Source organism: Sceloporus occidentalis, unplaced genomic scaffold, assembly GCF_023333645.1.
Source record: "Sceloporus occidentalis isolate IW3139 unplaced genomic scaffold, rSceOcc1.0.p SCAF_4, whole genome shotgun sequence".
Taxonomy (NCBI): Eukaryota; Metazoa; Chordata; class Lepidosauria; order Squamata; family Phrynosomatidae; genus Sceloporus; species Sceloporus occidentalis.
The window spans coordinates 121,302,458-121,317,488 of record NW_028316984.1 but is presented as its reverse complement, the minus strand read 5'-3'; positions in this window follow the sequence as shown (position 1 = coordinate 121,317,488).

The following is a 15,031-nucleotide window of genomic DNA, read 5'->3' as shown; positions in this document are numbered from 1 at the left end:
TCTAGAAGATCATTTAGGATTTTTCTCTGAAAGGATTGAAAAGTGCCAAAGCACAAACTTTAGGATATGTGGTTTTATATGCAGAAATTAATGGCAGAAATTTAAGGGAACAAGCCTCCATTTCATCTTTCATCTGTCATCTTTCTGGTTCAAGATCTCCTGTTGCTAACCCTTCGGGCTTCTCTTTAAGTTTGGTGGACAGGTCTAAAGGGCAAGTTCATGGGATCGTTCTTTTATGGACCTTTTTCTAGAATCCATGTGAATTAATTTATTATTAAAATGTTTATATTCTGCCCTATATCAAAATCTTCTCATTAAAACAACAAGGTAATCAGTTTAGAAAAATTTAAATCATTTAAATAAGATATAAATATTAAATATTACAAAAAATTAAAAGCAGATATAAAAGTTGTAAAAACTATGTGCAACAGTATTTGGGATAATAATAATAATAATAATAATAATAATAATAATAATATTTCTTACCCACCTCTCCTCGTGGTTTGAAGTGAGGAACAAAACAGTTAACAAATACACAACATCAGTTAAAACACACAACAGTACAAAAGAACAAATAAGACATACACATATTAAAACAATCCACATTTAAAATTCATCATTTAAATACACAATTTAAAAATCATCTGGATAAGCCTGCTGGAAGAAACTGATTTTCAGTGTGGTTTCAAATTTGGAAAGCATAATCAGCTGACACATCTCTTCTGGTAGGTTGTTCCACAGTCAAGGGGTGGCTGAAAAAATCCTCTGGCTGATGGCTGCCAACCTATTTTTGACTGGCTGAAGTCAATGTCCATCAGAGGACTTGAGTGTATGGGGTGGATTACATGGAAGGAGGTGATCCCATAGTTAACCTGGACCTAAACCATGGAGGGCTTTAAATAAATTAGTCAATTTATTTGGGATTTGGGATACAGTGGTGCCTCGGGTTACGAAATTGATTCGTTCCGCTGTCAATTTCGTAACCCGAAAGGCTTTCGCAAGCCGAATCCCCATAGGCGCTAATGGGGAAAAGCCGCGATTTGGTGTAAAATAGCGCCGAAAAGCACCAAAAGTTTTTTCATAACCCGAAAAAACTTTCTTAACCCGAAACAGTTTTTTTAAATTAATTTTTTTCGTATCCTGAAAATTTCGTAAGCTGGGTAATTCGTATCCCGAGGTACCACTGTATGGGATTTGGGCTATTCGATTAAAGGCCTTGATGAATAGGCAAATTTTCACTTGGCATCTAAATGAAATGAGTGTTGGCGCCAACTGGGGCTTCAAGGGAAGGCTATTCCACAATTGGGACACCATGGCTGAGAAGGTCCTCTCCCATGTCCCAACATAGTCTATGCCTTTACTATTGGGACACAGAGAAGCCCTTCCCTCCACCCCACAGACCCCAATCATTGGGCAGGCACATCTAGGAAGAGGTACTCTGTTCTCAATTTTGTCATGCTCTGGCCACAGATTGGAAGGAATTTCACTCATTTGAGGAAGCTTTGCATGAAAAAGGTCCCATGTTCAATCTCTGATGTGTTCACCACAGGCTGGGGAAGAGAGGGCGGTTGCGATCCAGCTCCAATCGATCCTGGATGATACGGATTATCTAGACCCATTTCAAACCGGCTTTCGGGCGGGTTACGGGGTTGAGACTGCCATGGTCGCCTTGGTCGATGACCTCCGTCTGAGCATCGACAGGGGAAGCGTGTCCCTGTTGGTGCTCTTGGACATCTCAGTGGCTTTCGATACCATAGACCATGGTATCCTTCTGGAGCGCCTGGAGGAGGTGGGGATCGGGGGCACTGTGCTTCAGTGGTTCCGGTCCTACCTCACTGGGAGGTTCCAGATGGTGCAGCTGGGAGACGTGTGCTCCGACAAGAGACCCCTAACATCTGGGGTCCCTCAAGGGGCCATTCTGTCTCCCATGCTTTTCAACATCTACATGAAACCGCTGGGAGAGATCATCCAGAGACATGGGGCGCGGGGTTATCAGTACGCTAATGACACCCAAATAATTTTCTCTATGTCTCCGACTGATGCAGTGACCGGGGATGGCATCTCTCCTCTCGTGGCCTGTCTGTAGTCAGTAATGGGCTGGATGAGGGAAAACAGGCTCAGCTTGAATCCAGAGAAAACGGAAGTACTCGCGATAGGTTCTCCTGGCCCAGGGATGGCGGTGGTTCCACCTGTCCTGAACGGGATCACGCTCCCCGTGAAGGACTCTGTACGCAGTCTGGGGGTGCTCCTTGACTCGTCGCTCCACCTTACATCTCAGGTGGATGCGACGGTCAGGAGCACCTGTTATCAGCTTCGGCTGATACGCCAGCTGCGTCCCTACCTGAGCCGGGGGGACCTAGAAACAGTAGTACACGCTCTGGTAACCTCTCGGTTGGATTTCTGCAATGCGCTCTACATGGGGCAACCCTTGTACCATAACCGGAAGCTGCAATTAGTGCAGAATATGGCAGCGAGACTGGTCACTAATACACCTAGGACCAGTCATATAACACCGGTCTTAAAGGACCTACATTGGCTGCCTATTTGCTTCCGGGCGCAATACAAGGTGTTGGTTATAACCTATAAAGCCCTAAATGGCTTGGGCCCAGAGTACTTGAAGGACCGCCTCTCTCCGTACAATCCGCCCCCCCCGCATGCTCAGATCCAGCAGGCAGCAGCTACTAAAAGTTCCAGAGGCTAGATTGAACAACACCACCAGAAGGGCCTTTTCGACCTCGGCCCCCATCCTCTGGAACGCGCTGCCTACCGAGCTCCGTTCAGCAACCTCCCTGGCCCAATTCAAGAAGGAGCTAAAGACGCTTCTCTTTAGGCAGGCTTATCCCTAAGCCTCTGCCTTGTGAGCCCTTCCCCCCTCTGTTAAGTCCCTGTTAAGTCCCTTTGTTAGTTCCCCTGTTAGCCACTGGTGAGTCATCTGTGATTTGGCACAGACTATTTTTACTGTATTGATGGTTTTAATATGTTGTTTTAATAATTGTATGGATGTCTGCTGTGAACCGCCCTGATGTTTCGAAGGGCGGTATACAAATAAAGTTTATTTATTTATTTATTTATTTTTATTTCTGCCTGAGGCCCTGGACAGCCACTGCCAGTCAGTGAAGACAGTAGTGTATTGAGCTATTTGGGCCCATGATCTATCTTAGCATGAGGAAACTTAACTGGGTTCATATCTTGCCATGCCTCTTCTTCTGAATTTGCTTTTGGATGTTTTAGGGAGTGGGATAGGATGAGACAATGCTGAAACATTTGCAAAAGTACCTCATATGAAACAACAGCAAAGTGAGATACTACTTGAATCATCTATTGATTTTATAATTGATGGGTGCATCTATACTGTAAAAATAATGCAGTTTAACACCACTTTATGTAGCTCCATCCTATGGAACCATGGGATTTGTAGTTTTACAAAGTCTTTAGTCTTCTCTGCCAAAGAGTGCTAATGCCTCACAAAATTACAAATCCCAGGATTCTGTAGGATGGAGCCATGACAGTTAAAGTGGTGTCAAACTGTAGCATTTCTACAGTGCAGAGGTGCCTAATGTCAATATTTATCCAATGTACAGTGGACCCTTGTTCCACGATCCCCCATGTATAACAAAATCTGTGTATGCTCAAGTCCCATTAAATATGACATAGCAAAATGGTATCCCTTATAAAAATGGAAAATCAAGGTTTGATATTTGAAATGTATACTTTTTTTGAACATTTTCAAACTGTGTATGCTGGAATCCATATATAAAAAAATCAGTGTATAAGAAGGGCCGACTATTAGGATATATTATGTGGTATGACAAAGTCTGGGTCCAATGCCATGTCTTTTTTACCACATCATCTATCCTAATACAGTCATGCCAGGCACTGCCCTTGAGCTGGATTCAGATTTAGCTATGCCTAGAGTAGACCCAGTGATATGAAAGGAGTCATGATTTCACTGGATCTACTCTAGATATAGCTAAATCTGAATCCAGCTCCAGGGCAGTGCCTGAGCAGAAGTGAATTGCTCTTTCACACAGAAGTGATTATTAATGGACTCTGACTTGAAGGGGTAGTTGTAAGCCTAATTTATTTTATATTTTGGCATTGGTCTCTCTGTGATGACTTGTCATTGTGGTGATACTTCGCTGGAATTTTCCTATCATGCCATGTACCTGATCAAAGCCTTTTTGTTTGCCTCACTGTTGTAGCACCTTGTTGTCACAGTGCAGTTTCCAATTCACACATTTAGTCAACCTCAGTGAACTATAGTGAATTAGATAAAAACCAGCTTACGTCACCTAAATCAGTTTATGACACCATGTGTTCTCATCACTTGTTGCATTGCTACAGAGGGTGGGTTGCTTTCACACACAGGTAAGACTACTACGTGTTTATTGCCATTAAACACAATTTTCATGCTATTCCTTATGTCCTGTGGGGTAGTTCAGCAGGGAGTCCTATAGCGTGGGAGATGAAAAGGAGCTGCATTCCATTAAGATCAGTACAATTGCTCCACCCTGACACCCTCTTACTAAATGTTCAGGGTTGTTTTTTTCCTGCAGTGACACATTGAAAAATGACTGTGGCTCATTTGGCTTTTGCATTTTAGCTTCAAGTTCAGAGAAACACAAAATTTGTCAGTGACTATGTAGGTCTCACAGGACATTCATTAAAACTAGGAACTACTATGACTTATACAAAAAGATACATATGTGAGTAGTATTGGTGAGTAATATTGTATTTGATCACAGCGGCAAGAGTAACATTACCTAAAAAGTGGAAGTTAGAAGATCCTTCATTGATTCAGGAGTGGGTACAAAAGTTAGTGAATTAAACAAGATGGACAGATTAACATTCATATAGAACAACAGATCAACACAAATAGTGGGAAAGGACTGGTTACCAGTTGTGTGCTATTGGAAGGAAGTTTGGGGAATAAACAAAAATCATTTTCAAAATTAGATGTTTAGTATAATAACAATTCAATTAAATCACAAGAAAAACAAATGGAAGTCATATATTAGTAGAAACAATCAATCAAAAAGTGAAATATAGAGAAACTGGTTAATAAATCTTGATTTAACAAATAGATAATGGAATCAACATTGATTTAAAATGTCTTAATTATACATTATGCAAAAGAGAGCCAAGAAGTTAATATTATCCTTTACACTTTACACTTTACACACACACACACACACACACACACACACACGAACCATTGAGGGGGAAATAATTAAAGAAATGCTATTCTGTATAGTAGTATGACCAATATGGAAGTCAGGTATGAAAATGTATCAATGTAAATGTGACTACAGAAATATGGACAATGTAAAATTGAAATGAAATTTTATCTTAATAAATTAAAAAAGATACACATGCTGACAGGTATATTGGTTACTGTGCGTATTCACAATACAGGTATATCTCAGTTAACAAAACAGATGTTACTTCTTTTAACAGAAAATTTTGTACCAGAGGCCAAATGTTGGCCAGAGTCCAATTTCTCCTGGTACAAGAATGGAAATAAAAAAGCAATTCAGCATGTTTCAGAAAACTAGTGATCCAGAATTAACAATATGCACATGTGAAATGAATGAGAAGAAAACAGGTCAGGTAGGATTTGCATAAATAAAAAAATGAACCTTTGAGAGACCACCTGACAGCTTTTTCCATACTATATCCAAGAATGACTTTTCTTTTACCAGCCTCCACATTTTTATGATTTCCGTTTTGGTGGCCAAACTTCTAGACCTATGCTTTTTTTTTTTTTTTTTTTGAAAAAACACTCTTGGGCCGGGGGGAGGGTAGCTGGTAAGGTAGGTTCATCTGCTCTCCCCCTTAATTTTGTTTGTTTGTTTGTTTTTCTATTCACACATACTCAGTAAGGGATTCTGGAAGCAGCTGGTGTTTAGCTCGCCAGGCACAGCAGGATCAGTTAGAATACAATCCCATTCTTTCCTAGCATTGTTTATTGCAGACACGCTGCTGTAATCCTACACCTAGAGCTGTTTTCTTTTCAAAATTCCAACACCATCTTTCCAGTCCTGATGCTGCTGCAAGACTACCGGCTGGGCAGAGGACAAAGAGGAAAGTGGGGCTCAGATCATTAAATGCTTTTGTAAAAAGGCGCTTCAGAGCCTTTGTTAACTGAGGTATGCCTTAATCTGGGGGCAACATGTTTCCAGACAGAGAATTGTAGCACTGCCAATGAAAAGGTGTTTCATGCTTCTTCCATATTTTCTCTTTACTGGATATTTCTTTTCTGATAAAGAAAAAGCAAATAAACAGGAAAAAGGTGGTAAGAAAATATTGGAGGGTTACAATTGGAAGAAATTATTCTGTGAACATCCTGAAGCATACTATATTTGAGGCAGAATACTTGCAGGATAAATGACCGATCTGGAAGCAATTTAAATTTACTGATTTCTCTGCATGAATGTGAAAGCTGGGCAGTACAGAAAGCTGACAAGAAGAAAGCCATCTCATTTGAAACAGAGGGATCTACAGATATCATGGCCAAAAATACCAGTAAGTGTGTCTGAGAGGAAAGGAAGTCTGACCAGACTAAACTTGGGCTATTGTACTTTGGACATATCATGGATCAGTTTGAAAAGGAAAGCTTTTGATTTGCAAAACCTGAACAGGGTTGAATGACGTTCTTGGAGGTCTCTCATTCATAAGGTCACCATAGGTCAGAGCCAACTTGACTGCAAATAACAATAGGAACTAACCAGGCTGATCTATATTAGCACAAACAGAGCCATTTAAAAGAGTGGTTAAGTTGTTAAATCCATGTAATTAGTAAATTAGCAAAGTTGGGAGTGTAATGGTGTAATTTCATTGTCCCGAGAAGAATGGCCTGGGAGGTAGGGGGTAATGTAGTCTTCTTTCTTCTTAGGCCAGTGGAAAGCATATCCACCACAGTTTCACTGCTGTCAGTGACTTTAGCAATAGGAGTTGGAAAAGGGTATGCCAGTGGTGGACTGGGAAGGGAGCTTTGGATTAACTGGATCTTAAACTGTCTTGTTTCTTTGATAGGATGTGTCTGAAAACAGTAGGGGGGCTGGTGGAGTTTGGAGAACTGTGACTGCCCTGGGGCTGGGATAGTCTTACTAAAAGGAAGAAATTTAAAGTCAGCCATAGCTGACAGGGGAGATTATCACACAGGGCAAGAGGATTGCTCCTGTCCTTACCCTGTCCTTATTGCATCTGCGCTTATCTTGTCCTTCTCACGTCATTGGTACCCGTCATTGTATTAATGGGGCCATGCCACTTCAGAGATGGGAGAAGTATGGAATAAATGCAATGTTGTCTGAAAATCTTATTTTGATCACGTGATAAGAATGAGCTAAGAATGAGATAATGATGACATCATCTGAAAATCTCCAAGTGATCATGCGGGAAGGACGGGACAGGGATGGGAGAGGTGGCCCATGGTAGTTAACTATCATGGCCTATGGTAGTGAAAGCCACTAACTATCAGGGTCCCTCTGTCTAGCTCCTAGCATATCCCCAACCAGTTGCATCTGATTAATGGCACTTTATAGTTTAACTCCTGCTTAAACAAAAGATATGACTGTAGTTTTGAACTAATATGTCTTAAATATAATACTCTATAACACAATATAATGGAATTATTTATGAAGCAATAACAACCTACTCATTATTGTGTGTTTACCTAATCATACAGTCCTATCCTTACTTTTTATAAACTATCATAATAATTAATAATAATAATTTGTTTTATTTATATACCGCTATTCCAAAGATCATAGCGGTGAACAGCAAATAAGCTAATTAGCAAGTAAGCTAATTTGCCCCCAACAGCCTGGGTACTAATTTTAGCGACCTCGGAAGGATGCAAGCCTGAGTCGAGCTTGGGCCCTTTTGCTGGTCTTGAACTCGCAACCTTGTGGTTGTTTGTTTATACTCTCCAATCTGCCTGTACATGAACCTATGGTATAAAATTAAGTTATGTCTTAAATTGGAATTTTGTAATTGTGCTAGCCAAATGGCTGCAATAAAGTTTGTTGTTGTTGCTCCTAGCATATGACATCCATCAAACCCTTTCAACTGTTCAAACCCTTTACAAATAGCAGGCTTGAAATCGCCAATAGGATCTCATGGAGAGGCCACCCCACACAGACTGGTAATTTTCTAGTGGGATAGAATTTGAGGTGTGGGAGGGGGGCTTCTCTGGCACCTGCTTCTTTTAGGCATGGTTGACCCCTCCCTTGTTGCAGAGAGGCATACATCTTTCATTTTACCCAAACCACTATCATTTTCCTAAGCCAGGAAGGGCAGGATTCCTGTGCTCCTGTAGTGACTCTGTCCATATCTTCAGGCTCAACAAACAGAAAAGTATGTGTTATTACCAGACAAGTAGGCAATGGAGTCACTAAGGAGGCTCAGAGAGTGTGGATCTCACTGAGTGACACCCCAGAGGGGGTGTGACATCCAGTCTGGCCCTTTGCACACTGTGGTGGGTGGGTAGGTGGGTGGGTGTGGTGGTGGTGGTGCTGCTGCTGCTGCCATGCAGCAGGAGGTATACCATTGCCAGCCTTCTTGATGGCCTGGCTATCTTTACCGTGAGCTTGTGCAGTAGGGAATAAGGTTAGGGTAGTAGAGGCACACATGGATGCATACCCCTCTGGCCTCCCTGCTGCCTTGTCTGCCTTCTCCAAGGGAATCAGGGCAATGAGGAGGAAGGCGAGGTGGGAATGCATGCCCACCCTGTGAGCCACCTTGCTGCCTGGCAGCTGAGAAGCCTGAGGAAGAAGCCTCATCGTCTGTCCCTGCCTCCCTTTTGTTTCCTCACTTGCCTGGCTGCCCATACCCCAGGAGTCCTTTCCAAGTGTCGCTGTGTGGCGGATGGCCAATCGGCTGGGGGACAGTTCAGCAAGGTGGCGGGGGGGAGGAACGAAGGGGACACCACATTGGGTGACACCAATTCTAGTGAGGCTGCTGCAACCAGGGACCAAAATGACATCCACTGGCATCCCTGAGATGAAATCAAGGCAATTTTATTAGCAAATTGTTGTGCAAATTCTTCACTGCTGGCTATGGAATGGTTGACATTCTCATCTTCTGAGCTGTCTGCCTTCTATTTCACTAGAGGTACCCTCCTACTTTCTTTTGTCAGATAAGCAAAGACTTTTCTATTTTGAGAGGCATTTGTTAAGTGAAAAGTCCCATCTTACACAGTGCATTGGATATTGCTAACTGTTGTGCTTGTGCGTGTGTGTGTGTTAATGACATATTTTTAACCTGGTTTTAATTTTTTCTGATTGTTTAATTGTGTTTTTGTATTTTTACAATGTTTTTAATTGAGCATATACAATGGTAGCAATGCAACATGCTTTAAAGGAACAACAACCTGTATCATGAAACAGGCCTCTCAATGAATTCTACCCATGTTTGAATGGACTTGTTTCAAAACCCATCCACCTATCCCCATCATTGCTCTAATTGCCATCTCACTGGATTTATTATCACCAACTCATGCCAAGGATTTTAACACATGAAAGGTCTCATGTGTATCTGAAGAGTATATGAAGAGCTACTGCCAGTTAGTACATAATACTGAGTTGGAAGAGTGAAGAGAGGCATTTTATTCCATTTTCTCATCACATTCATACTGAAGACACAGTCAGACCTATCTCTCATTCCACTTACTTGGAAGAAAGAAAGCAGAAGATCACACCCTGTATTTCAGATTCCTAAAAAGAATACCACCAGTCTTATATATATTTTAAGTGGGATGTTTGACTCTGTGCCTTTAATCATGTCTAAATTACTGTCGCTGCCACCAGACTGCCTGTGTTCGCAAAATGCCCAGCCATTAATTCTGGTTAAGCAAAGTTAATAAATGGCTAAATAAAGCATTTTGATTAGTCAAGAGCCCACTCTAAGTACTAGGTAGTTCCTTATTTTTGTAAAATAAATAATCTTATTTCCTCTGTTTCTTACCTAGCATTTAAGCACTTGGAAGGATTAAAGCACATTATTATAACTTACACAGGGAGGGTATTCTGATAGGAAACGTTTGTAGTGGCCATATAAATTGCCCACAGCTATCCAAAATAACTAAGAACAGGCTTGTGAAATTAAACAGCATCCCAAATGCAAGGTTACCACAGTTTGCTCAAGTTTGGTTTGCCAATGTTTTAGTTTTGCTAATGCAGCCTTAATATGATTTGTTGTGAATAATGGGATCAGTTTTCATGTAGATTCTTAATGATTCTAATATTACCTTGTTTCATATATTTATTAGTGTCCATTTCCTAGCTAAGGTTACCTGGTTGGAACGTCTGCAGTGTCTAAAGAAAGGTGCTGTCCTGTCCTTTTTAATTCAGGTTGTCAATTGAAGGACCAAAATATGTGTTATATAAGTAGGGCCACACATAGTACTGACCAGTACTGACCAAGATAAGGGTGTTCCAGACTCCAGAAAGCCACTAACCTATATAGAAATAAAAGTGGTTTCCCATATTTTTAACCAGTGTTTTAGTTCTTGCTAATGAGCTCAACTCCCACCTAATTTCTCTTTCACTGGAATGACATAACCTATTAAAAATATAGACAAAATTGTATCAGAACCAACGCTGTTCTGCATCCAGCAGTATGATGCCTCATTGTTTCTTTCCAGACATGTTTTAGAAGGATATTATTTCATCCGACCTGCAAAAAACAAAACAAAACAAGAACAGTATTAGTCACTTGCCATATTAACAACACAGTCCTGGCATGTCTACTCAAAAGGAAGTTCCATTGAGTTCAAGAGTTCAATGGGAATTCTGGTAGGTAAGCAGAGAGAGGACTGCAAGCATACATTTAATTCCCACCACCATCATATGCACTTTTGGTGAGGACATGGAAGAGAATCTTTTCCATGGTTGTTCCCACACTATGGAGCTCCTTTACCCAGGAGGTTCAGTTGACTCCCTCTGCTGTCTTTCCACCAGCAGAAAAATACCTTTTACGGAGTCCTCCCAATTCCTCATATTTAGGTCGGCCTTTGTTATTTAATTTGTTGTTGCAGATGGAACTTTTAATGGTGTGTGTAGTACCTGTATCTTACCTTTTTTAATATATATTTTTTAAAAAAACAATTATCCTTTTCTTCTTTTTTAAATAATTGTTGTTTAATTGTCCTTTTTAAAAAAACTTTCTTTGAGCTTCCTTGAATCCTGTGCTGGGAGAAAGGCAGGATATAAATAAAATAATAATTTTTGACACTGTTCTTTAGTTTTATCACACCTGGTTGCCCTTCTGTTGCCCTTCTGAATCGAGCGAAAATCGAATCCAAGGCAAGGCATGTGATGCGGATTCATGCAAAGCGGAGTGAGTGCAAATTGTATTACCACACCGGTGCATACCATTCAGATTCAGCTATTCGAATTGGGCCCCTTGCACATGCTCAGTGGGGCTCTGGACACTGTCCTCCTTCCCTGCCTCCTCCTTAGCTGTCATCCTTCATCGGACTGAAGGAGCAGTCAGGGGATGATGGGATAGGTCGCAGGCGGTCACTGGAGCCAAGATTCAGATGTAGGAGCAGGCAGGGGATGATGGGATAGGTCACAGGGGTCACTGGGGCCAGGGTTCAGATGCAGGAGCAGGCAGGGGATGATGGGATAGGTCACAGGTGGTCTTTGTTGGAGTCCTTCCCAAAATTCAAACTTACAGTGTTATTGTGTCATTGCTTGTTGTTGAGAAGGATACTGACAAAAATAAAAGTGAATGGGGTTGCCATGGGATGGGGGATGTTTTGCACATTTTGAGAGGGTTACATGTATAGATTTACACTGGCTCCCAATTAGCATCTGGGCACAATACAAGGTGTTGGTTATTACCTTTAAAGCCGTACATGGCTTGGGTCCGGGTTACTTACGGGGTCGCATCTCTCTATACAATCCGCCCTGCACTCTTAGAACAAGTGGGAAGAACTTGTTGGAGATACCATCATCCAAGCATGTCTCTACTTCCCTAAAGGCATTCAGCATAGCTGCCTCTAGACTTTGCAATGGACTCCCTGAGGAGACCCACCTTGTTACATCCCTAGAAACCTTCAAGAAGGCAGTGGAGACAGAGCTCTTCCACCGCGCTTATCCTCCTGACCTACTATGAAGACCACTAGTATGGAACGAGACCAGCTGCCCCCGTGATTGATTGTTGTTAATGTTTTTAGGCTCTTATGTTTTTATTTTAACTGTGGTTTTAATGCTGTAATTGTAATTTTAACCTTGTTGTGATCCCACTTCGATCCATTGGGAGAGGCGGGAAGATAGAAATAAAAATTATTATTATTATTATTATTGTTATTGTTATTGTTATTATTATTATTATTATTATTATTATTATTATTATTCCAAGTGAAAATGCTTGGAAATTATGCTGATTTTTTTCTTTTAAATGGGAGGGATGTGTTCGGGTTGGGGGGGGGGAACTAGTAGGAGGTTTCAGGTCCCATTCTTGTCATAGATCATAACTTGTAAAATACAAATTTCCACATAATATATTGAGTGAGTCTTAGGGCTAGTCTACACAATTAAAATACTCCTCATTCTAGTTGAATGGAGTGTGATCCAGCCACACACAATTGCCAAGGGTTCAGGCTTCCTCCCAATTCCTTAAACTCTGCAGGAAAAAAGCTTTGCAGTTTTTACTGGAAATCCATAGAAATGTGCATCATCACACATGTGGTGATCAGTCTGCATTGCATGGATTTGAATGACAGCACATTTTCAGCAGAGGGGGCATGAACAGATGTGGATACATGTGAAATACATGTGAAAGACATTTTACCATCAATGTGAATGTGCACCAATTTGCCTAATACACTTACATGTAGACTATTCCAAACGTAATCACTCCAAACTTCGGTATAAAATCTCATTGTTTAGATCCAGATTTGGGCAGGTGCACCCAGGCTGGCACAAACAGACTTCTCCAATTCATCTTCCTATAGCATCCTCTCCCACAGAAAGTGGGAACAACTTCCATGTGCAGGTCTCTGCTCACAGAAGATGCCTCCACCTAATTTCCTCCTCACCCGTGCACCACAGCCACCCCATCAAGCAAGGTCCTTGAACCTTTTCTGTAACATTTTCAGAATTGCTATAGGGGCCATCCTGGGCAGAAGATGTAGGAAAGTTCTCTTTAGCCAGGTGAATTTCATCTGCCTACATCTGGATCCAACCCTATGTTAAAGCTGATCTCTTAGAGTGAACAGTTTCTGAGGCTTCCTTAAAGGTGAGAATAGGATTCTGCAGGTCACTGGTTCAAAATAGGAAAGCAAAAAAAAGACAGTGTATTTAGTAACACCTGCCAAGTAGATCTATCCTTCTAGTTTCTGAAGGTAGTAGAGTCAATGGCACTGATAAAAGATCTGTTACTTATATCTGCAAAGTCTGAATGCAGTAGGTCATGACCCAACTTGGATGTATGTGAGCTGAACTTACGTGGCTTTCTGACAAAAGACAAATGCAGAGCAGTAGCAATTGGGCAGTGAAGGTAGAAGAAAGCATGAAAGGCATTAACAACAAAGGAGGTCAGGAAGACTTTTTGACTCCTGGCATGCTTTGGTAGGTGTATAGACCATGCCACTTTAGTATTCCTCTCACAAACGAGGCCTTGTCTTTGAACAAGCCGAAAACTGACAGCTTGCCCCCTTTTATTTTCTCCCCTCCCCTCCTGGCCTTCTGGCTCTGTGTGAGTTCAGTGTCCAAGATCTGGCACTCATGTCACTGGTGCATGACCAAAGGGAGAGCGGGAGCTTCACTTTAGGAACACACTAGCTTTTTTGCTTTTCTCCTTTGTTTCCTAGGAAGTCCAGTGTTCTTGGTTATCATGGAAAAAAAATACAATAAAGGTGTCGTTGGGGCCAGAGGATGAAACTGGCATTACAAAATTGCGATGGTGCAGAACTAATCTGCGTCCAGACCCTTCCTGTCTGATAACCCCCACCCAAGTAACCTAATCTGGGATGGGAAATTTCCCCCCAAAAGTTACCCAGCATTTATTGATGGCCTGAATTTTTTCACAGCCATTTGGAGGTTTCCACTGGGACCTCTCTGGTCATTTGATGTGGCAATTAGCAAGGGGCACTTTTGTACTCTGGGAGACAAGGCAGTAATTATGTTTATGCCTTGAACAAAAACAAAGTGAGACCCGCAAACATCACTTCCCTTGTAGGGGCTGTCCTTTATTATGTTTTAAGCAAGCAAAGTGTGATTTTTCCCATGAGAAAACAAAAGGTGCAATCCACCACTCATTGAATTCAATGACTAAAATATCCGTTGATTTTAATGGAATTGGAATGGACCCCTTAAGATAACACAATATTCATTTCAACACACTTTGATCTCATCTTTTTCCAGTGTGGGTTCCTAATGTATCCCCTCTTTATATACAACATTATATGTTTTTTTCTTCTTCTTCTAAAACAGGCTTCCCCAACCTGTGCTCTGCATGCACTTCCCAGGTGCTTCACCACCGCTCCAGAAAAATGAAAGAAATAAAAATTGAATGAAATTAAAGAATAAGAATATAATTGTTATATATAGTCCTAAACTTGTAAGACATAGGATAGGCCTCTTAGGGGCTCTGCATGTCAAAATGTTTGGGAACAATCATTAATGTGGAGTATTCTGGGTTAAAAGTGTCCTGTACTGATATGCCATTGCTCTTGTTCTGACATCAAAGAGGGGGGGAAACTGTTCTGTTGGAATAATTGGCATCTTGATGGTAGCTAAGCAGAAGGGTTATGTTGAGCAGCATAGGTGCATGAATTCTCTGAATCTGAGATGATAATTCTCACCACAAACAATATATTCAATACCCAGCGACTAGTGGCTATTTAGTACTAGTGACTAGAAATCTAGCACTGGAGTGTGGTTGTGGAAGTCACAGAAAATGAACAGCTTGTCCATTTTAAAATTTCAAATATAAGAATTATGATTAGCACTGGGAAATGCATTTTATTCTGTCAATTCCATGATGACCCCATGGAAAGCAAGTGGAATCAATGTTCAAG